Raw genomic sequence first — 6,000 nt, 5'->3', positions numbered from 1 at the left:
TAAATGAAAATGTCCACACTTCATTTGAATCATTGCTCTGCGGTGGGGCTGGGGATGATGGGTTCTATATGCAGGTTGCTTGGGGGAGAGAGACTATCCCAGCCTTCTCTTGCTGCAGCGGCTTGGGGCCAGGTGAGAAGCACCCCTCCATAGCTGCTGCAACTCCAGCAGGCACAGCCAGGGGAGGGGTGCATGTCCCCCAGGTGAGGCTGATCCAGGTTCATGTCCCCACTGTGCTCCCCAGCTAAAGTGAGGAATGCAGAAAACTGCAGTTTCCTCTCACTCCCTGACAAAGGGGACCAGCCAGCAATGTTCCCATAGGAATGTGGGAGAGTTGCAGCAACCCCCACCCTCCCTAAAAGATACCTGGGGTTTGGAGGCTTGGGGCTGCGGCAGTCCCAGATGCGGAAGGGACCCCCCGCCAGTTAGCCCCTTGTACCTGCCTGGTGACTTTTGTCTTTTTTCTATATGGTTTTATGAGAAGCAATCCTACTACAGGCACATCCCATTGTCCTGGCTTTTAAAACCCTTATCTTGCTTTTAAGTTATTATAAGAGGGAACTCTATGCTGAATTTGGTGATCCTAGCTCTTACCTGTCAACTCACAGGATCACGGCTGAACAGGGTTATAGATTCGCTTCACAACAGAGTCGATTAGGGATAGCTACTTTTATTAATCTCAATACGTCACTACTATTACAGGCTTAATACTGCCAGGTGGTTACACAGTTACTGCAAAATAATACGTCAATAAGCACAAGCAAAGCAATGCATAAAAGAGAGCAACAGACACTTAGAAATGTTTATACCCCTTCAGTTTGCAGGGAGTCCCATTCCTGTCACCTCGCACCAGGCCACAGTGGACGTGGCTCCAGTTCAGGGAATCCAGGGCACCCTCTGAGGTCTAGGTCCCTGGTGAGACCCACCAGGCAAAGGAGTCCCTATACTAGTTATACTACAGGGCTACGTCTACACTGGCCCCTTTTCCGAAAGGGGCATGTTAATTTCAGAAGCCGTAATAGGGAAATCCGCGGGGGATTTAAATATCCCCCGCGGCATTTAAATAAAAATGTCCGCCGCTTTTTTCCGGCTTTTAAAAAAGCCGGAAAAGAGCGTCTACACTGGCCCCGATCCTTCGGAAAAAGCGCCCTTTTCCGGAGGATCTTATTCCTACTTCAAAGTAGGAATAAGATCCTCCGGAAAAGGGCGCTTTTTCCGAAGGATCGGGGCCAGTGTAGACGCTCTTTTCCGGCTTTTTTAAAAGCCGGAAAAAAGCGGCGGACATTTTTATTTAAATGCCGCGGGGGATATTTAAATCCCCCGCGGATTTCCCTATTACGGCTTCTGAAATTAACATGCCCCTTTCGGAAAAGGGGCCAGTGTAGACGTAGCCCAGTTGTTTATGGGTGTGTGCGTACTGGCTCAACGCCATTCTTACTACTCTTATGAACTGAGACCGAGGTCAAACTTGTTTACTGCTTAGTAGTTTCCCAGTTCAAGGCATGGGTTAAAGCTGATAAAGCCCAGCTGCTGTTTGTGTTTACAGACTCCAATGCTGTGTACTTCTAGGATGGAAACTTTCATCCCAGGCCTGCTGATCTACAGGCCCCACATATGATTTTTTATGTGACATTACCATTTAGACAGAGGGAGTTCTTGAACAGACAGCCAGACAAACTCTAATAGGGTATGTCTACACTACCCCGCTAGTTCGAACTAGCGGGGTAATGTAGGCATACCGCACTTGCAAATGAAGCCCGGGATTTGAATTTCCCGGGCTTCATTCCACAAGGAGTACAGCTAGTTCGGATTAGAAGCCTAATCCGAACTAGCTACTCCGTGCGGCGTGTAGCCACGCAGCCCGGGGTTCGAACTAGCCAGGATTTAAAAATGGCGGTGCCCGGCTTATGCAAATGAAGCCCGGGAAATTCAAATCCCGGGCTTCATTTGCAAGTGCGGTATGCCTACATTACCCTCCTAATTCGAATTAGGAGGGTAGTGTAGACATACCCAGATATAATAAATAAGGAAAATAATCAGCCTTTTCATTGTAGAGCTGGCATCTAACATAAAGATCTCAGGATCTATAGTATTGTGAACCATAATATATTGGCAACAAGTGGTAGTAAAAGTCACTTCTGATTAGTTTGGCTTCTGTAAGGACAAAGTGGCATAACCAAACTGGTTTGCACCTCTGAATGTGTACTTAATGTGTAAACTAACACCGGCAAATGATTACTGTCAGGAACGAATAAAGTACTCACCTTCCTCCAAGAATTACTAGAAGGGAAAAAAAGCAACCTGGGTAACTATAGGCCTGTTAGTTTGACATCTGGGCTGTGTCTACACTAGCATAAATTTCCGGAAATGCTTAAAACAGAATATTATTCCGTTTTCAGTTTTTCCGGAAAAGGAGCGTCTACATTGGCAGGCTGCTTTTCTGGAAAAGCCCTTTTTCCGGAAAAGCGTCTGTGGCCAATGTAGACGCGCTTTTCCGGAAAAGAGCCCCGATCGCCATTTTCACGATTGGGGCTTTTTTCCGGAAAAGACTACTGGGCTGTCTACACTGGCCCTTTTCTGGAACAGTGTTCCGGAATAAGGACTTATGCCCAAGCGGGAGCAGAATAGTTATTCCGGAATAGCGGCTCATTTTGTACAGTAGAGCATCGTTGCTTTTCCGGAAATTCAAGGGCCAGTGTAGACAGCTTGCAGCTTATTCCGGAAAAGCGGCTGATTTTCCAGAATAAGTGGCCCAGTGTAGACACAGCCCTGTAGTATGTAAGATCCTGGAAAAAATTTTGAAGGAGAAAGTAGTTAGAGACATTGAGGCTAATGGCAATTGGGACAAATTACAACATGGTTTTACAAAAGGTAGATCGGGCCAAACCAACCTGATCTCCTTTTTTGAGAAAGTAACAGATTTTTTAGATAAAGGAAATGCAGTGGATCTAATCTACCTCGACTTTAGTAAGGCATTTGATACAGTACCACATGGGGAATTATTGGTTAAATTGGAAATGATAGGGATTAATATGAAAGTTGAGAGGTGGATAAGCAACTGGTTAAAGGGGAGACTACAGCGGGTCATATTGAAAGGTGAACTGTCAGGTTGGAGGAAGGTTACTAGCAGAGTTCCTCAGGGATCAGTTTTGGGGCCAATTTTATTTAATCTTTTTATTGCTGATCTTGGAGTGGAAGTGTCCTAATAAAATTTGCGGATGACACAAAGTTGGGAGCTATTGCCAATTCAGAAAAGGATCGGGATATCATACAGGAAGATCTGGATGATCTTGTAAATTGGAGTGATAGCAATAGGATGAAATTTAATAGTGAGAAGTGTAAGGTTATACATTTAGGGATTAATAACAAGAATTTTAGTTATAAGCTGGGGACACATCAGTTGGAAGTAACGGAGGAGGAGAAGGACCTCGGAGTCCTGGTTGATTATAGAATGACTATGAGCCGCCATTGTGACATGGCCGTGAAAAAGGCAAATACGATCTTGGGATGTATTAGGCGAGGTATTTCCAGTAGGGATAAGGAGGTGTTAGTGCCATTATACAAGGCACTGGTGAGACCCCATTTGGAATACTGTGTGCAGTTCTGGTCTCCCATGTTTAAGAAGGATGAATTCAAACTGGAACAGGTACAAAGAAGGGCCACTAGGATGATCTGAGGAATGGAAAACCTGTCTTATGAAAGGAAACTCAAGGAGCTTGGCTTGTTTACCTTAACCAAAAGAAGGCTGAGGGGGGACATGATTGCACTTTTAAAATATATTAGAGGGATAAATACCAGGGAGGGAGAGGAATTATTTAAGCTTAATACCAATGTGGACACAAGAACAAATGGATATAAGCTGGCTAGTAGGAAGTTTAGACTTGAGATTAGATGAAGGTTTCTAACCATTAGAGGAGTGAGGTTCTGGAATGGCCTTCCAAGGGAAGTAGTGGGGGCAAAAGATCTATCTGGCTTCAAGATTAAACTAGATGGGTTTATGAAGGGGATGGTTTGATGAGATAACATGATCTTGGTAACTAATTGACCATTCATTATCAGTGGGAAATAGGTCACTGGAGGGATGATAGGAATTACTAGAGAACTTTCTGGGTGTCTGGCTGATGAGTCTTGCCCACATGCTCAGGGTTTAGCTGATCGCCATATTCAGGAAGGAATTTTCCTCCAGGGTAGATTGGCAGAGGCCCTGGAGGTTTTTCGCCTTCCTCTCTAGCATGGGGTACAGACCACAGCTAGAGGATTCTCTGCATCTTGGGGTCTTCAAAGTATTTGAAGGCTTCAATATCTGAGATATAGATGAGGGGATTATTCTGGGAGGGGTGGGTGAGATTCTGTGGCCTGCACTGTGCAGGGGTCAGACTAGATGATCATAATGGTCCCTTCTGACCTTAAAGTCTATGAGTCTAAGATAAATATAAGAAAAAGAAGAACAGGAGCTGGTGAAGAAGCAAAAGCAGTACCAATTAGACTGAACAGATAAAGCCATGTGTGCTGCTGGTAGTAATGGTTCTGACCTATAGCTGGCCATGGTACCCATTACATCATATGAGTAAGTTGCACAGATCTTCAATGAATATCTGATATAGTGGATCCACGGAAGCAGAAAAGCTTGGCCAAAAAGATAGTATCTTATGCCATAATCATATACAAAATAGATCTTAAAGCAAACCAGCTTTGCTTTCCACTGTAGCACTGTGGAATCACTGCCTCTTGCTTTAAAATATTAGAGTGTTCTCTAAGAAACTGTATGGCTCTGATGATTTTATCTGTAGTACTTCACTGTAGAGTCTCCAAGCCGTAATCATGGACCAGTACACCGTTGTGTTAGGCTCTGTACAGACACAGAACAAAAAGCATAGTCCCTGTTCCAAGGAGAATCCAATCTGTCAGTGGTCCCCAAACTGTGGGGCACAGAGGAACATTCGGGAAGGCTTCATGGGGCCCAGGAAAGCCCTCGGGGGACATGGAGGAAATGCCCCCCAAGTGCAGCTGTTGCCCCAGCTTTCAATTTCCAACCTTGGCTCTGCAACGAGCTGTGGCCTCACTCCTGGCCATGGCCACAGCCCCATCCCCACTCCCAGTACCAGCTTGCAACCATGGCTCCTGCAAGATCATGGACAGATTCTATTATAGGTAAGGGGAGGACATGCCAAAAAAAATTGGAGACCACTAATCTAAGTATAACACAAGAGATAGCAGATGGATCCAGGCAGACAGGAGAGTACGTGGAAAAATGAGACAATATTGGTCAACATGATAGGCAGTTGTCTCAGCACACTAGCAGCCTGACTTTATATATATTAATTCCCTCTCATGAATGTTCCAAAGTAAAGAATAAACAAAGCAGAGTTATATGTGGCCAGGAGCTGCTAGCAGAACTGTCAAGTAATTAAAAAAAACTAATTGCAATTAATCATGTGATTAATCATGTGGGATTAATCATGCTGTCAAACAATAATAGAATTGTATTTAAATATTTAAATATTTTAGATGTTTTATTTAATTTTCAAATATATTGATTTCAGTTGCAACACAAAATATAAAGTGTACAGTGTTCACTTCATATTTAATTTGACTACAAATTATAATATTTTGTTAAAAACAAAAAGAAATAATATTTTTCAATTCACCTAATACAAGTACTGTGGTGCAATCTCCTTATCATGCAAGTTGAACTTACTGCTGTAGAGTTATGTACAAAATATAACTGCACTCAAAAATTTAAAAACTTTAGTGCCTACAAATGCACTCAGTTCTACTCCTTTTTCAGTCAATCTATAAAACCAGTTTTTTTACCCTTGTGGGAAATAATGCTGCCTACTTCTGGTTTACAACCTCACTTCACAGTGAAAATAGGTGTTTGCATAGCACTGTAGTTGGCGGTATCACAAGATATTATATGCTTGATGCAGTAACGACTCATATAGACATTCATGCTTTGACCACTATTCCAGAAGACATGCAGCCATGCTCATTATGGAT

This window comes from Pelodiscus sinensis, chromosome 10 (genome assembly GCF_049634645.1).
Source record: "Pelodiscus sinensis isolate JC-2024 chromosome 10, ASM4963464v1, whole genome shotgun sequence".
NCBI lineage: Eukaryota > Metazoa > Chordata > Testudines > Trionychidae > Pelodiscus > Pelodiscus sinensis.
The sequence above is the reverse complement of the archived record's forward strand: the minus strand, read 5'-3'. Positions refer to the sequence as shown.